Source organism: Procambarus clarkii, chromosome 26, assembly GCF_040958095.1.
Source record: "Procambarus clarkii isolate CNS0578487 chromosome 26, FALCON_Pclarkii_2.0, whole genome shotgun sequence".
NCBI lineage: Eukaryota > Metazoa > Arthropoda > Malacostraca > Decapoda > Cambaridae > Procambarus > Procambarus clarkii.
The window spans coordinates 26,943,581-26,961,015 of record NC_091175.1 but is presented as its reverse complement, the minus strand read 5'-3'; the positions used below and the strand labels follow the sequence as shown (position 1 = coordinate 26,961,015).

Genomic DNA, 17,435 nt, shown 5'->3' with positions numbered 1-17,435 from the left:
ACTAGCCAGAAAAAAGACCATTAACTAGCCAGAAAAAAAGACCATTAACTAGCCAGAAAAAAGACCATTAACTAGCCAGAAAAAAGACCATTAACTAGCCAGAAAAAAGACCATTAACTAGCCACAAAAAAACATTAACTAGCCAGAAAAAAAGACCATTAACTAGCCAGAAAAAAGACCATTAACTAGCCAGAAAAAAGACCATTAACTAGCCAGAAAAAAAGACCATTAACTAGCCAGAAAAAAAGACCATTAACTAGCCAGAAAAAAGACCATTAACTAGCCAGAAAAAAGACCATTAACTAGCCAGAAAAAAGACCATTAACTAGCCAGAAAAAAAGACCATTAACTAGCCAGAAAAAAAGACCATTAACTAGCCAGAAAAAAGACCATTAACTAGCCAGAAAAAAAGACCATTAACTAGCCCGAAAAAAGACCATTAACTAGCCAGAAAAAAAGACCATTAACTAGCCAGAAAAAAGACCATTAACTAGCCAGAAAAAAAACATTAACTAGCCAGAAATGTTTTGTTGGTCTTGCCTCTGTAGGTCTGTAGTGAGGAAGTTCATCATTGGCTTCTGCAGGTGACAAATTGAAAGGAAAACATATTGTAATGTGACTTCTTGAGTTGTGTTTATGTGGGGTGATTGTAGTTTACTGAAAAGCAGTGAGTGATTGTGTCGTGTGATGGTGATTAATGGTGTAGTCGTGCATGTCTTTAGTGCGTGTGTTTACGTGGGTGGTTACATTATATGCTGATGGTGATATGATGATGGCTCAGTTATGGTGATTAAACTTAGTCGACGGTCGTATCATTGAACCAGTTCTCGAAGTTGATACGATTTAATTGATGTGAATTGATAAGTGAATTGAATCGTGTCCACTTATTGAATCGTATCAACTTATCACTGTAAGTTGCATAAGTGTAATTATTTGCATATATTCGAAAAAAATCACACAAATATTATTTTAGAAATTAAAATTTGCATATATTCAATACAATCATTTTAATTTCGACCTACAATCTAGTTAATGTAGATGAAATGATCAGTTGGGTAATAATACATTCTCTCAGTCACAAACACAGCGTGTGACGTTGATAATTGCATTAATTATGATTATTGTATTGAAACTAACTACAATATTGCATTAATCTACGCGATGATGTTCTGTTCAAGGGAGGTAATTCTGTTTTATTAGTCCAAAAGATTTTGTTGCACTCAACTACAATATTGCGCCATAAATTTGAGGATAATTTAACTCTGTGTTTGTTGGATTATAAGGTTTTAACATAGTGGCTTTTGTGGCATTAATGAGGAGGGTTGAGCAGTGCTTATGTACTCTTGTTAATGGGTTTAGCTAGGGGATTTATGGTCTTTTATGTGTTTGTGGAAACAGCTTTTGTGTTGGGATTTGGATAGCAGTTATGTGTATTTGTCTGTGTAAAAAAAAAAAACAGTTATATGTCCATGAAAACAACAGTTTTGTGTCTTTGTAAAAAGTAGTTATATGTCCATTTTAGCAATAGTTAAAAAAACAGTTATATGTCCATGTTAACAATAGTTATATGTCATCTATAATGTCAATGTATCTAATAAATACCTGTCTATGTAAATAACAATTATGTGGTCATGTAAATAAAGATTATGTCTATATGTAAATAACAACATATGGAGCTTTTCAGACATGTGTTTTAAAGGCTTTCAATCATTTATGGGTTGAGATTGGGAGAACACATGCAACAGCCTGACAGGTGTTCGTGTAATATTTATGTGGACGGGAAAACCCATGCAGGCCGAGGTATGGTCCTGAGGAGCAAGTGTTAACAAAACACCTGCTCCTCGAGGATCAACAGTTTGCTTGTACGAAAATTCAGTGTTTGGATTATTGCGAAAGGAATTTATTGCATGTATTTTACTTGCATTTGTTTAGTGTGTACTCACCTAGTTGTGTTTGCGGGGGTTGAGCTCTGGCTCTTTGGTCCCGCCTCTCAACCGTCAATCAACAGGTGTACAGATTCCTGAGCCTATCGGGCTCTGTCATATCTACACTTGAAACTGTGTATGGAGTCAGCCTCCACCACATCACCCCCTAATGCATTCCATTTGTCAACCACTCTGACACTAAAAAAGTTCTTTCTAATATCTCTGTGGCTCATTTGGGCACTCAGTTTCCACCTGTGTCCCCTTGTGCGTGTTCCCCTTGTGCTAAATAGACTGTCTTTATCTACCCTATCAATCCCCTTCAGAATCTTGAATGTGGTGATCATGTCCCCCCTAACTCTTCTGTCTTCCAGCGAAGTGAGGTTTAATTCCCGTAGTCTCTCCTCGTAGCTCATACCTCTCAGCTCGGGTACTAGTCTGGTGGCAAACCTTTGAACCTTTTCCAGTTTAAAAGTGTGTGTGTGTGTGTGTGTGTGTGTGTGTGTGTGTGTGTGTGTGTGTGTGTGGGTGTGTGTGTGTGTGTTTATGTGTGTGTGTGTTTTAGTGTCCCCGCGGCCCGGTCCTCGACCAGGCCTCCACCCCCAGGAAGCAGCCCGTGACAGCTGACTAACACCCAGGTACCTATTTTACTGCTAGGTAACAGGGGCATAGGGTGAAAGAAACTCTGCCCATTGTTTCTCGCCGGCGCCCGGGATCCAACCCGGGACCACAGGATCACAAGTACAGCGTGCTGTCCACTCGGCCGACCGGCTCCTAGTTTTAAAGCTATGAATAGTGTTTGCTTCCTCAACCTGCTCCTTTAGTTCATTCCTCTTCTCAACTCTCACGCTAAAATTTAACTTTCTAACATCTATATGACTTATCTGAGTTTCCAGCTTCCACCCATGTCCCCTTGTTCTGTTGGTACTCCGTGTGAACATTTCGTCTATTTCCACTCTATCAATCCCCCTAAGTATTTTGTATGCTGCTATCATATCTCCACGCTCCCTCCTTTTTTTCGAACGTTGTTAGGTTCAGTTTCTTCTGTCGATCTTCATATCCCATCCCATGCAACTGCGGGACTAGCCTCGTCCCAAATTTTTGAGTCACTCTGATGTCTTCCCCTTCACAGTTACTCGCTGTTTCCTGTTGCATAGATCACTCCTTTCTCCACTGGAGCACCTTACCCTTTACTCCTGCCTGTTGCTCCCGCTTTTGTAACAACATTTTATGGGGTACTGTGTCAAAGGCTTTTTGAGAGGCCAAGAAAAGGCAGCCTGCCCATCTTTCTCTTTCTTTGTGTGTGTGTTTACTAGTTGTGTTTTTACGGGGGTTGAGCTTTGCTCTTTCAGCCCGCCTCTCAACTGTCAATCAACTGTTTACTAACTATTTTTTTTTTTTTTTTTTTTTTTTTTTTTTTTTTTTTTTTTTTTCCACACCACACACACACACACCCCAGGAAGCAGCCCGTGACAGCTGACTAACTCCCAGGTACCTATTTACTGCTAGGTAACAGGGACATTCAGGGTGAAAGAAACTTTGCCCATTTGTTTCTGCCTCGTGCGGGAATCGAACCTGCGCCACAGAATTACGAATCCTGCGCGCTATCCACCAGGCTACGAGGCCCCTACGAGACTCCTGTGTGTGTGTGTGTGTGTGTGTGTACTCACCTAGTTGTACTCACCTAGTTGTGTTTGCGGGGGTTGAGCTCTGGCTCTTTGGTCCCGCCTCTCAACCGTCAATCAACAGGTGTACAGATTCCTGAGCCTATCGGGCTCTGTCATATCTACACTTGAAACTGTGTATGGAGTGAGCCTCCACCACATCACCCCCTAATGCATTCCATTTGTCAACCACTCTGACACTAAAAAAGTTCTTTCTAATATCTCTGTGGCTCATTTGGGCACTCAGTTTCCACCTGTGTCCCCTTGTGCGTGTTCCCCTTGTGTTAAATAGACTGTCTTTATCTACCCTATCAATCCCCTTCAGAATCTTGAATGTGGTGATCATGTCCCCCCTAACTCTTCTGTCTTCCAGCGAAGTGAGGTTTAATTCCCGTAGTCTCTCCTCGTAGCTCATACCTCTCAGCTCGGGTACTAGTCTGATGGCAAACCTTTGAACCTTTTCCAGTTTAGTCTTATCCTTGACTAGATATGGACTCCATGCTGGGGCTGCATACTCCAGGATTGGCCTGACATATGTGGTATACAAAGTTCTGAATGATTCTTTACACAAGTTTCTGAATGCCGTTCGTATGTTGGCCAGCCTGGCATATGCCGCTGATGTTATCCGCTTGATATGTGCTGCAGGAGACAGGTCTGGCGTGATATCAACCCCCAAGTCTTTTTCCTTCTCTGACTCCTGAAGAATTTCCTCTCCCAGATGATACCTTGTATCTGGCCTCCTGCTCCCTACACCTATCTTCATTACATTACATTTGGTTGGGTTAAACTCTAACAACCATTTGTTCGACCATTCCTTCAGCTTGTCTAGGTCTTCTTGAAGCCTCAAACAGTCCTCTTCTGTTTTAATCCTTCTCATAATTTTAGCATCGTCCGCAAACATTGAGAGAAATGAATCGATACACTCCGGGAGATCATTTACATATATCAGAAACAAGATAGGACCGAGTACAGAGCCCTGTGGGACTCCACTGGTGACTTCACGCCAATCGGAGGTCTCACCCCTCACCGTAACTCTCTGCTTCCTATTGCTTAGATACTCCCTTATCCACTGGAGCACCTTACCAGCTACACCTGCCTGTCTCTCCAGCTTATGTACCAGCCTCTTATGCGGTACTGTGTCAAAGGCTTTCCGACAATCCAAGAAAATGCAGTCCGCCCAGCCCTCTCTTTCTTGCTTAATCTGTGTCACCTGATCGTAGAATTCTATCAAGCCTGTAAGGCAAGATTTACCCTCCCTGAATCCATGTTGGCGATTTGTCACGAAGTCCCTTCTCTCCAGATGTGTTACCATGTTTTTTCTCACGATCTTCTCCATCACCTTGCATGGTATACAAGTCAAGGACACTGGCCTGTAGTTCAGTGCCTCTTGTCTGTCGCCCTTTTTGTATATTGGGACCACATTCGCCGTCTTCCATATTTCTGGTAGGTCTCCCGTCTCTAGTGACTTACTATACACTATGGAGAGTGGCAAGCAAAGTGCCTCTGCACACTCTTTCAGTACCCATGGTGAGATCCCATCTGGACCAACCGCCTTTCTAACATCCAGATCCAGCAGGTGTCTCTTGACCTCCTCTCTCGTAATTTCGAACTCCTCCAAGGCCGCCTGGTTTACCTCCCTTTCTCCTAGCACAGTGACCTCACCCTGTTCTATTGTGAAGACCTCCTGGAACCTCTTGTTGAGTTCCTCACACACCTCTCTGTCATTCTCTGTATACCTGTCCTCGCCTGTTCTAAGTTTTAATACCTGTTCTTTCACTGTTGTTTTCCTTCTGATGTGACTGTGGAGTAGCTTTGGTTCGGTCTTGGCTTTGTTTGCTATATCATTTTCAAAATTTTTCTCTGCTTCTCTTCTCACCCTGACGTACTCATTCCTGGTTCTCTGGTATCTCTCCCTGCTTTCTGGTGTTCTGTTATTCCGGAAGTTCCTCCACGCCTTTTTGTTCAGTTTCTTCGCTTCCATACATGCCCTATTATACCATGGATTCTTCTGTTGCTTCTCGGATTTATCCCTTTGGGCCGGGATGAACCTGTTTACTGCCTCCTGACACTTTTGGGTAACATAGTCCATCATACCCTGTACAGACTTGTCTCTGAGGTCTGTGTCCCAAGGTATTTCACTTAGGAAACTTCTCATCTGTTCATAATTCCCCTTTCGGTATGCCAGCCTTTTGATTCCTAGTTCTTTGTGTGTGTGTGTGTGTGTGTGTGTGGGTGTGTGTGTGTGTGTGTGGGTGTGGGTGTGTGTGTGTGTGTAATCACCTAGTTGTGCTAGCGGAGGTTGAGCTCTAGTTCTTTGGTCCCGCCTCTCAACAATCAATCAACTGGTGTACAGGTTCCTGAGCCTACTGGGCTCTGTCATTTCTACATTTAAAACAGTGTATGGAGTCAGCCTCCACCACATCACTACCTAATGTCTCCACTTGTTAACTACTCTGACACTGAAAAAGGTTTTTCTAACGTGTCTGTGGCTCATTTGAGTACTCAGTTTCCACCTGTGTCCCCTTGTTCGCGTACCACCCGTGTTAGTCAGTTTATCCTTGTCTACTCTGTCAATTCCTCTGAGAATTTTGTAGGTAGTGATCATGTCTTTCCTTACTCTTCTGTCTTCCAGTGTCGTAAGGTGTATTTCCTGCAGCCTGTCCTCGTAACTCATGCCTCTTAGTTCTGGGACTAGCCTAGTGGCATACCTCTAAACTTTTTCTAGCTTCGTCTTGTGCTTGACAAGGTACGGGCTCCATGTGTGTGTGAGTGTGTGTACTTACCTAATTGTGCTTGCAGGGGTTGAGCTCTGGCTCTTTGGTCCCGCCTCTCAACTGTCAGGTTGACAGTTGAGAACTTTACACACACACTGTGTATTCACCTAGTTGAATTCACCTAGTTGTGCTTGCGGGGGTTAAGCTCTGCTCTTTCGGCCCGCCTCTCAACTGTCAATCAACTGTTACTAACTACTTTTTTTTTCCACACCACACACACACAAACACACACACACACAGGAAGCAGCCCGTGACAGCTGACTAACTCCCAGGTACCTATTTACTGCTAGGTAACAGGTGCATTAGGGTGAAAGAAACTCTGCCCATTGTTTCTCGCCGGCGCCCGGAATCGAACCCGGGTTCACGCGTCCAGTGTGCTGTCTGCTCAGCCACCGGCTGAGTGTGAGTGAGAACTTCTGAGTGTACTCACCTAGTTGTACTCACCTAGTTGTGTCTGCAGGATCGAGCATTGACTCTTGGATCCCGCCTTTCGAGCATCGGTTGTTTACAGCAATGACTCCTGTCCCATTTCCCTATCATACCTGGTTTTAAAATTATGAATAGTATTTGCTTCCACAACCTGTTCCTGAAGTGCATTCCATTTCCCCACTACTCTCACGCTAAAAGAAAACTTCCTAACATCTCTGTGACTCATCTGAGTTTCAAGCTTCCATCCATGTCCTCTCGTTCTGTTACTATTCCGTGTGAACATTTCGTCTATGTCCACTCTGTCAATTCCTCTGAGTATCTTATACGTTCCTATCATGTCCCCCCTCTCCCTTCTTCTTTCTAGTGTCGTAAGGCACAGTTCCCTCAGGCGCTCTTCATACCCCATCCCTCGTAGCTCTGGGACGAGTCTCGTTGCAAACCTCTGAACCTTTTCCAGTTTCATTATATGCTTCTTCAGATGGGGACTCCATGATGAGGCGGCATACTCTAAGACTGGCCTCAAGTAGGCAGTGTAAAGCGCCCTAAATGCCTCCTTACTTAGGTTTCTGAATGATGTTCTAACTTTTGCCAGTGTAGAGTACGCTGCTGTCGTTATCCTATTAATATGTGCCTCAGGAGATAGATTAGGTGTTACGTCCACCCCCAGGTCTCTTTCACGCGTCGTTACAGGTAGGCTGTTCCCCTTCATTGTGTACTGTCCCTTTGGTCTCCTATCTCCTAGTCCCATTTCCATAACTTTACATTTGCTCGTGTTGAATTCTAGTAGCCATTTCTCTGACCATCTCTGCAATCTGTTCAGGTCCTCTTGGAGGATCTTGCAATCCTCATCTGTCACAACTCTTCTCATCAACTTTGCATCATCCGCAAACATCGACATGTAGGACTCTACGCCTGTAAACATGCCGTTAAGATATACAAGAAATAGAATTGGTCCCAGCACCGATCCTTGTGGTACTCCACTTGTTACTGTTCGCCAGTCCGACTTCTCGCCCCTTACCGTAACTCTTTGGCTCCTTCCTGTTAGGTAGTTCCTTATCCATTCTAGGACCTTTCCCCCCACCCCTGCCTGCCTCTCGAGCTTGAACAGCAGTCTCATGTGCGGTACTGTATCAAAGGCTTTTTGGCAGTCCAGAAATATGCAGTCTGCCCAACCATCTCTGTCCTGTCTTATCCTCGTTGTTTTATCATAGAATTCCAGAAGGTTTGTTAGGCACGATTTCCCTGTCCAGAACCCATGTTGATGTTTGTTCACAAACCTAATGTTCTCCAGGTGTGCAACCAGTCGTAGCCTAATTATTCTTTCCAGTATTTTACAGGGGATGCTTGTCAGTGATACAGGTCTGTAGTTAAGTGCCTCCTCCCTATCTCCTTTCTTGAAGATCGGCACGACATTTGCCTTCTTCCAGCAACTGGGCAATTCTCCTGACATAAGTGACTCATTAAAGATCATTGCCAGAGGCACGCTGAGGGCCTGTGCTGCTTCTTTTAGTATCCACGGTGATACTTTGTCTGGTCCAACTGCTTTAGTTGCATCTAGAGTTGTCAACTGTTTCATTACCTCCTCTGCTGTCACCTCTATATCTGATAGTCTTTCATCTAGGGTAACCCCTTCCAACAATGGGAGCTGCTCAGGCTCGGTAGTGAACACTCCATGGAAACTGGCATTCAGTGCCTCGCAGATTTCCTTGTCACTTTCAGTATATGCCCCCTCTGTCTTCCTTAGTCTTGTCACTTGGTCATTCACCGACATTTTTCTTCTTATATGACTGTATAGTAACTTAGGTTGTTTTTTCGCTTTGATTGCAATATCGTTCTCATAGTCCCTTTCCGATGTTCGTCTTATGTTAATGTAATCGTTCCTAGCTCTGTTGTATCTGCTTCTGTTGTCCTCTGTTCTTTGTCTTCTGTACTTCCTCCACTCCCGCCTGCTGGCCATTTTTGCTTCCTGACACTGTCTATTAAACCATGGGTTATTATATTCCTTCTTATTTTTTCCCTTTACCGTTGGTATAAATCTCTCTTCGGCCTCCTGGCATTTCTGTATGACTAGGTCCATCATATCTTGGACTGTTTTTCCCCTAATTTCTTCCTCCCACTGCACTTCACCCAGATAGTCCCTTATCCTCATATAGTCCCCTTTCCTGTAGTCAGCTCTCCTTTCCCAGATCTCTTGTCCCATGGTCATAAGTTTGAATTCCATCATGTGGTCAAAGACTAGGACACAAGTGTGTGTATGTATGTGTGTATGTGTGTGTGCGTGTGTGTATTTTTGGTGAGTTGTATTGGTATCATTTGGATGTAAACAAATACTCACCAAGAGGTTAGCCTTGTGCTCATTAGGTGTAAATTACATTTAGTTTGGGGGTTTGTATTTCATTACTTTAGAAGCGTGTGCGGCGTTTATTTAAGCGGTTCGGGTTGCAGTAATTTGGCCGTCTGAATTACATTGTATTACTGGGAATGTGTTGCAACTTCTCCAGGATTTATATTGCATTTAGTTGAGTCTTCTTAAGCATTCATGCAAGTGGTTGCATTAAAGTAATTTTGGGGCTGAAGCTCAACCACGTCTCGGTTTTTTTTTTTTTTTAAGACTTTTTAGACTTTGCAATTTGTCTTAGTGTCTTTTATGTATGTCTCTTATCTAGATAATAGCTACGCTGTTTTGTATTCAACATATAATATCGTACTCCGGAAAAAGCTCTTGCCAAGTGCATTCAATTTGGACTCTACAAAAAGGGAATTAAAGTATTGTTTACCCCTCCCCTTTTTTCCTGGTTTCGTGACAACTGAAATGACGGAAATTACAACGGGAGTGGGTTCTGCCCTTGTAATGTTGCTGTAATTACGGTGGGGGTTTGGGAGGGGTGAGTCCTAGGGGTGGGCCTGGGGGTTGGGACTCTGGGTGGGAGACAGGAGCAGCGGCAGTAATAGGGAACACATGTTGTCTCTGGGAGCATTCCTCCAGTGGCGACCAGCCGCCCGAGGGAGGCTGGTCGTCCCTCATCTCACGACCCCTTCCTAGCTGGCACCTCTTCTCTTCCCCACGACCCCACGACCCCCCCCTCCCCCCATCACAGCTGGGGCTTCGTATCGTCACGCTTGTCAGAGAGTAGACTAAGGCAGGAAGGAGAAACACAAAAAGAGATAAGAAGCAAAAATAGAAGAGGGAGGAGGGGGAATTGAGTGAGAGGGAAGGGTGGGGAGGTTCATATAGGGTGGGGGGGGTTTGCGATTGATAGTTTATAAAATAGTTACACTGGGAACGATAAATATACATGTATATTCTCTGGTGAGTGTAGCCCCTCTCACTCTGGTGAGTGTAGCCCCTCTCTCACTCTGGTGAGTGTAGCCCCTCTCTCACTCTGGTGAGTGTAGCCCCTCTCACTCTGGTGAGTGTAGCCCCTCTCACTCTGGTGAGTGTAGCCCCTCTCTGGTGAGTGTAGCCCCTCTCACTCTGGTGAGTGTAGCCCCTCTCTGGTGAGTGTAGCCCCTCTCTCACTCTGGTGAGTGTAGCCCCCCTCTCACTCTGGTGAGTGTAGCCCCTCTCTCACTCTGGTGAGTGTAGCCCCCCTCTCACTCTGGTGAGTGTTGCCCCTCTCTCACTCTGGTGAGTGTAGCCTCTCTCACTCTGGTGAGTGTAGCCCCTCTCACTCTGGTGAGTGTAGCCCCTCTCACTCTGGTGAGTGTAGCCCCCCTCTCACTCTGGTGAGTGTAGCCCCTCTCACTCTGGTGAATGTAGCCCCTCTCACTCTGGTGAGTGTAGCCTCTCTCACTCTGGTGAGTGTAGCCCCTCTCACTCTGGTGAGTGTAGCCCCTCTCACTCTGGTGAGTGTAGCCCCTCTCACTCTGGTGAGTGTAGCCCCTCTCTCACTCTGGTGAGTGTAGCCCCTCTCACTCTGGTGAGTGTAGCCCCTCTCACTCTGGTGAGTGTAGCCCCCTCTCACTCTGGTGAGTGTAGCCCCTCTCACTCTGGTGAGTGTAGCCCCTCTCTCACTCTGGTGAGTGTAGCCCCTCTCTCACTCTGGTGAGTGTAGCCCCCCTCTCACTCTGGTGAGTGTAGCTCCTCTCACTCTGGTGAGTGTAGCCCCTCTCACTCTGGTGAGTGTAGCCCCTCTCACTCTGGTGAGTGTAGCCCCTCTCACTCTGGTGAGTGTAGCCCCTCTCTCACTCTGGTGAGTGTAGCCCCTCTCACTCTGGTGAGTGTAGCCCCTCTCACTCTGGTGAGTGTAGCCCCTCTCTCACTCTGGTGAGTGTAGCCCCTCTCTCACTCTGGTGAGTGTAGCCCCTCTCACTCTGGTGAGTGTAGCCCCTCTCACTCTGGTGAGTGTAGCCCCTCTCACTCTGGTGAGTGTAGCCCCTCCTGTGAGTGTACCCCTCTCACTCTGGTGAGTGTAGCCCCTCCTCACTCTGGTGAGTGTAGCCCCTCTCTCACTCTGGTGAGTGTAGCCCCTCTCACTCTGGTGAGTGTAGCCCCTCTTCACTCTGGTGAGTGTAGCCCCTCTCACTCTGGTGAGTGTAGCCCCTCTCTCACTCTGGTGAGTGTAGCCCCTCTCACTCTGGTGAGTGTAGCCCCTCTCACTCTGGTGAGTGTAGCCCCTCTCTCACTCTGGTGAGTGTAGCCCCTCTCACTCTGGTGAGTGTAGCCCCCTCTTCTCACTCTGGTGAGTGTAGCCCCCTCTCACTCTGGTGAGTGTAGCCCCTCTCACTCTGGTGAGTGTAGCCCCTCTCCTCTGGTGAGTGTAGCCCCTCTCACTCTGGTGAGTGTAGCCCCTCTCACTCTGGTGAGTGTAGCCCCTCTCTACTCTGGTGAGTGTAGCCCCTCTCACTCTGGTGAGTGTAGCCCCTCTCACTCTGGTGAGTGTAGCCCCTCTCACTCTGGTGAGTGTAGCCCTCTCTCACTCTGGTGAGTGTAGCCCCTCTCACTCTGGTGAGTGTAGCCCCTCTCACTCTGGTGAGTGTAGCCCCTCTCACTCTGGTGAGTGTAGCCCCTCTCACTCTGGTGAGTGTAGCCCCTCTCTCACTCTGGTGAGTGTAGCCCCTCTCACTCTGGTGAGTGTAGCCCCTCTCTCACTCTGGTGAGTGTAGCCCCTCTCACTCTGGTGAGTGTAGCCCCTCTCACTCTGGTGAGTGTAGCCCCTCTCACTCTGGTGAGTGTAGCCCCTCTCTCACTCTGGTGAGTGTAGCCCCTCTCACTCTGGTGAGTGTAGCCCCTCTCACTCTGGTGAGTGTAGCCCCTCTCACTCTGGTGAGTGTAGCCCCTCTCACTCTGGTGAGTGTAGCCCCTCTCACTCTGGTGAGTGTAGCCCCTCTCACTCTGGTGAGTGTAGCCCCTCTCTCACTCTGGTGAGTGTAGCCCCTCTCACTCTGGTGAGTGTAGCCCCTCTCTCACTCTGGTGAGTGTAGCCCCTCTCACTCTGGTGAGTGTAGCCCTCTCTCACTCTGGTGAGTGTAGCCCCTCTCACTCTGGTGAGTGTAGCCCCTCTCTCACTCTGGTGAGTGTAGCCCCTCTCTCACTCTGGTGAGTGTAGCCCCTCTCACTCTGGTGAGTGTAGCCCCTCTCACTCTGGTGAGTGTAGCCCCCTCTCACTCTGGTGAGTGTAGCCCCTCTCACTCTGGTGAGTGTAGCCCCTCTCACTCTGGTGAGTGTAGCCCCTCTCACTCTGGTGAGTGTAGCCCCTCTCTCACTCTGGTGAGTGTAGCCCCTCTCACTCTGGTGAGTGTAGCCCCTCTCTCACTCTGGTGAGTGTAGCCCCTCTCACTCTGGTGAGTGTAGCCCCTCTCTCACTCTGGTGAGTGTAGCCCCTCTCACTCTGGTGAGTGTAGCCCCTCTCTCACTCTGGTGAGTGTAGCCCCTCTCTCACTCTGGTGAGTGTAGCCCCTCTCACTCTGGTGAGTGTAGCCCCTCTCACTGGTGAGTGTAGCCCCTCTCACTCTGGTGAGTGTAGCCCCCTCTCTCACTCTGGTGAGTGTAAGCCCCTCTCTCACTCTGGTGAGTGTAGCCCCTCTCACTCTGGTGAGTGTAGCCCCTCTCACTCTGGTGAGTGTAGCCCCTCTCACTCTGGTGAGTGTAGCCCCTCTCTCACTCTGGTGAGTGTAGCCCCTCTCTCACTCTGGTGAGTGTAGCCCCTCTCACTCTGGTGAGTGTAGCCCCTCTCTCACTCTGGTGAGTGTAGCCCCTCTCACTCTGGTGAGTGTAGCCCCTCTCTCACTCTGGTGAGTGTAGCCCCTCTCACTCTGGTGAGTGTAGCCCCTCTCACTCTGGTGAGTGTAGCCCCTCTCACTATGGTGAGTGTAGCCCCCTCTCACTCTGGTGAGTGTAGCCCCTCTCACTCTGGTGAGTGTAGCCCCTCTCTCACTCTGGTGAGTGTAGCCCCTCTCACTCTGGTGAGTGTAGCCCCTCTCACTCTGGTGAGTGTAGCCCCCTCTCACTCTGGTGAGTGTAGCCCCTCTCACTCTGGTGAGTGTAGCCCCTCTCTCACTCTGGTGAGTGTAGCCCCTCTCTCACTCTGGTGAGTGTAGCCCCCTCTCACTCTGGTGAGTGTAGCCCCTCTCTCACTCTGGTGAGTGTAGCCCCTCTCACTCTGGTGAGTGTAGCCCCTCTCTCACTCTGGTGAGTGTAGCCCCTCTCACTCTGGTGAGTGTAGCCCCTCTCACTCTGGTGAGTGTAGCCCTCTCTCACTCTGGTGAGTGTAGCCCCTCTCACTCTGGTGAGTGTAGCCCCTCTCACTCTGGTGAGTGTAGCCCCTCTCACTCTGGTGAGTGTAGCCCCTCTCACTCTGGTGAGTGTAGCCCCTCTCACTCTGGTGAGTGTAGCCCCTCTCACTCTGGTGAGTGTAGCCCCTATCTCACTCTGGTGAGTGTAGCCCTCTCTCACTCTGGTGAGTGTAGCCCCTCTCACTCTGGTGAGTGTAGCCCCTCTCTCACTCTGGTGAGTGTAGCCCCTCTCACTCTGGTGAGTGTAGCCCCTCCTCACTCTGGTGAGTGTAGCCCCTCTCACTCTGGTGAGTGTAAGCCCCTCTCACTCTGGTGAGTGTAGCCCCTCTCACTCTGGTGAGTGTAGCCCCCTCACTCTGGTGAGTGTAGCCCCTCTCACTCTGGTGAGTGTAGCCCCTCTCACTCTGGTGAGTGTAGCCCCTCTCTCTCTGGTGAGTGTAGCCCCTCTCTCACTCTGGTGAGTGTAGCCCCTCTCACTCTGGTGAGTGTAGCCCCTCTCACTCTGGTGAGTGTAGCCCCTCTCCTCTGGTGAGTGTAGCCCCTCTCACTCTGGTGAGGTAGCCCCTCTCTCACTCTGGTGAGTGTAGCCCCTCTCACTCTGGTGAGTGTAGCCCCTCTCACTCTGGTGAGTGTAGCCCCTCCCTGGTGAGTGTAGCCCTCTCTCACTCTGGTGAGTGTAGCCCTCTCACTCTGGTGAGTGTAGCCCCTCTCACTCTGGTGAGTGTAGCCCCTCTCTCACTCTGGTGAGTGTAGCCCCTCTCACTCTGGTGAGTGTAGCCCCTCTCTCACTCTGGTGAGTGTAGCCCCTCTCACTCTGGTGAGTGTAGCCCCTCTCACTCTGGTGAGTGTAGCCCCTCTCACTCTGGTGAGTGTAGCCCCTCTCACTCTGGTGAGTGTAGCCCCTCTCACTCTGGTGAGTGTAGCCCCTCTCACTCTGGTGAGTGTAGCCCCTCTCACTCTGGTGAGTGTAGCCCCTCTCTCACTCTGGTGAGTGTAGCCCCTCTCACTCTGGTGAGTGTAGCCCCTCTCACTCTGGTGAGTGTAGCCCCTCTCACTCTGGTGAGTGTAGCCCCTCTCACTCTGGTGAGTGTAGCCCCTCTCACTCTGGTGAGTGTAGCCCCTCTCACTCTGGTGAGTGTAGCCCCTCTCACTCTGGTGAGTGTAGCCCCTCCCTGGTGATGTAGCCCCTCTCACTCTGGTGAGTGTAGCCCCTCTCACTCTGGTGAGTGTAGCCCCTCTCTCACTCTGGTGAGTGTAGCCCCTCTCACTCTGGTGAGTGTAGCCCCTCTCTCACTCTGGTGAGTGTAGCCCCTCTCACTCTGGTGAGTGTAGCCCCCTCTCACTCTGGTGAGTGTAGCCCTCTCACTCTGGTGAGTGTAGCCCCTCTCTCACTCTGGTGAGTGTAGCCCCTCTCACTCTGGTGAGTGTAGCCCCTCTCACTCTGGTGAGTGTAGCCCCTCTCACTCTGGTGAGTGTAGCCCCTCTCACTCTGGTGAGTGTAGCCCCTCTCCTGGTGAGTGTAGCCCCTCTCACTCTGGTGAGTGTAGCCCCTCTCACACTCTGGTGAGTGTAGCCCCTCTCTCACTCTGGTGAGTGTAGCCCCTCTCACTCTGGTGAGTGTAGCCCCTCTCCACTCTGGTGAGTGTAGCCCCTCTCACTCTGGTGAGTGTAGCCCCTCTCTCACTCTGGTGAGTGTAGCCCCTCTCACTCTGGTGAGTGTAGCCCCTCTCTCACTCTGGTGAGTGTAGCCCCTCTCTCACTCTGGTGAGTGTAGCCCCTCTCACTCTGGTGAGTGTAGCCCCTCCTCTGGTGAGTGTAGCCCCTCTCACTCTGGTGAGTGTATAGCCCCTCTCTCACTCTGGTGAGTGTAGACCCCTCTCTCACTCTGGTGAGTGTAGCCCCTCTCACTCTGGTGAGTGTAGCCCCTCTCCTGGTGAGTGTAGCCCTCTCACTCTGGTGAGTGTAGCCCTCTCTCACTCTGGTGAGTGTAGCCCCTCTCTCACTCTGGTGAGTGTAGCCCCTCTCACTCTGGTGAGTGTAGCCCCTCTCTCACTCTGGTGAGTGTAGCCCCTCTCACTCTGGTGAGTGTAGCCCCTCTCTCACTCTGTGAGTGTAGCCCCTCTCACTCTGGTGAGTGTAGCCCCTCCCTGGTGAGTGTAGCCCCTCTCACTCTGGTGAGTGTAGCCCTCTCTCACTCTGGTGAGTGTAGCCCCTCTCACTCTGGTGAGTGTAGCCCCTCTCTCACTCTGGTGAGTGTAGCCCCTCTCACTCTGGTGAGTGTAGCCCCTCTCTCACTCTGGTGAGTGTAGCCCCCCTCACTTGGTGAGTGTAGCCCCTCTCACTCTGGTGAGTGTAGCCCCTCTCACTCTGGTGAGTGTAGCCCCTCTCACTCTGGTGAGTGTAGCCCCTCTCACTCTGGTGAGTGTAGCCCCTCTCACTCTGGTGAGTGTAGCCCCTCTCACTCTGGTGAGTGTAGCCCCTCTCTCACTCTGGTGAGTGTAGCCCCTCTCACTCTGGTGAGTGTAGCCCCTCTCACTCTGGTGAGTGTAGCCCCTCTCACTCTGGTGAGTGTAGCCCCTCTCACTCTGGTGAGTGTAGCCCCCTCTCACTCTGGTGAGTGTAGCCCCCTCTCACTCTGGTGAGTGTAGCCCCTCTCACTCTGGTGAGTGTAGCCCCTCTCACTCTGGTGAGTGTAGCCCCTCTCACTCTGGTGAGTGTAGCCCCTCTCACTCTGGTGAGTGTAGCCCCTCTCACTCTGGTGAGTGTAGCCCCTCTCTCACTCTGGTGAGTGTAGCCCCTCTCACTCTGGTGAGTGTAGCCCCTCTCACTCTGGTGAGTGTAGCCCTCTCACTCTGGTGAGTGTAGCCCCTCTCACTCTGGTGAGTGTAGCCCCTCTCACTCTGGTGAGTGTAGCCCCTCTCACTCTGGTGAGTGTAGCCCTCTCTCACTCTGGTGAGTGTAGCCCCTCTCACTCTGGTGAGTGTAGCCCCTCTCACTCTGGTGAGTGTAGCCCCTCTCACTCTGGTGAGTGTAGCCCTCTCACTCTGGTGAGTGTAGCCCCCTCTCACTCTGGTGAGTGTAGCCCCTCTCACTCTGGTGAGTGTAGCCCCTCTCACTCTGGTGAGTGTAGCCCCTCTCACTCTGGTGAGTGTAGCCCCTCACTCTGGTGAGTGTAGCCCCTCTCACTCTGGTGAGTGTAGCCCCTCTCACTCTGGTGAGTGTAGCCCCTCTCTCACTCTGGTGAGTGTAGCCCCTCTCACTCTGGTGAGTGTAGCCCCTCTCACTCTGGTGAGTGTAGCCCCTCTCTCACTCTGGTGAGTGTAGCCCCTCTCACTCTGGTGAGTGTTGCCCCTCTCTCACTCTGGTGAGTGTTGCCCCTCTCTCACTCTGGTGAGTGTAGCCCCTCTCACTCTGGTGAGTGTAGCCTCTCTCACTCTGGTGAGTGTAGCCCCTCTCACTCTGGTGAGTGTAGCCCCTCTCACTCTGGTGAGTGTAGCCCCCCTCTCACTCTGGTGAGTGTAGCCCCTCTCACTCTGGTGAGTGTAGCCCCTCTCACTCTGGTGAGTGTAGCCCCTCTCACTCTGGTGAGTGTAGCCCCTCTCACTCTGGTGAGTGTAGCCCCTCTCACTCTGGTGAGTGTAGCCCCTCTCTCACTCTGGTGAGTGTAGCCCCTCTCACTCTGGTGAGTGTAGCCCCTCTCACTCGGTGAGTGTAGCCCCCTCTCACTCTGGTGAGTGTAGCCCCTCTCACTCTGGTGAGTGTAGCCCCTCTCTCACTCTGGTGAGTGTAGCCCCTCTCTCACTCTGGTGAGTGTAGCCCCTCTCACTCTGGTGAGTGTAGCTCCTCTCACTCTGGTGAGTGTAGCCCCTCTCACTCTGGTGAGTGTAGCCCCTCTCACTCTGGCGAGTGTA

General features: G+C 49.9%; 1 protein-coding gene across 1 annotated transcript in view; it reads right to left on the bottom strand.

The window, feature by feature from the left end:
• LOC123756931 (micronuclear linker histone polyprotein-like) overlaps positions 1 to 17,435 on the bottom strand; it is a 40,671-nt gene that overhangs the window by 2,158 nt on the left and 21,078 nt on the right. The gene's annotated exons all lie outside the window — the stretch shown is intronic.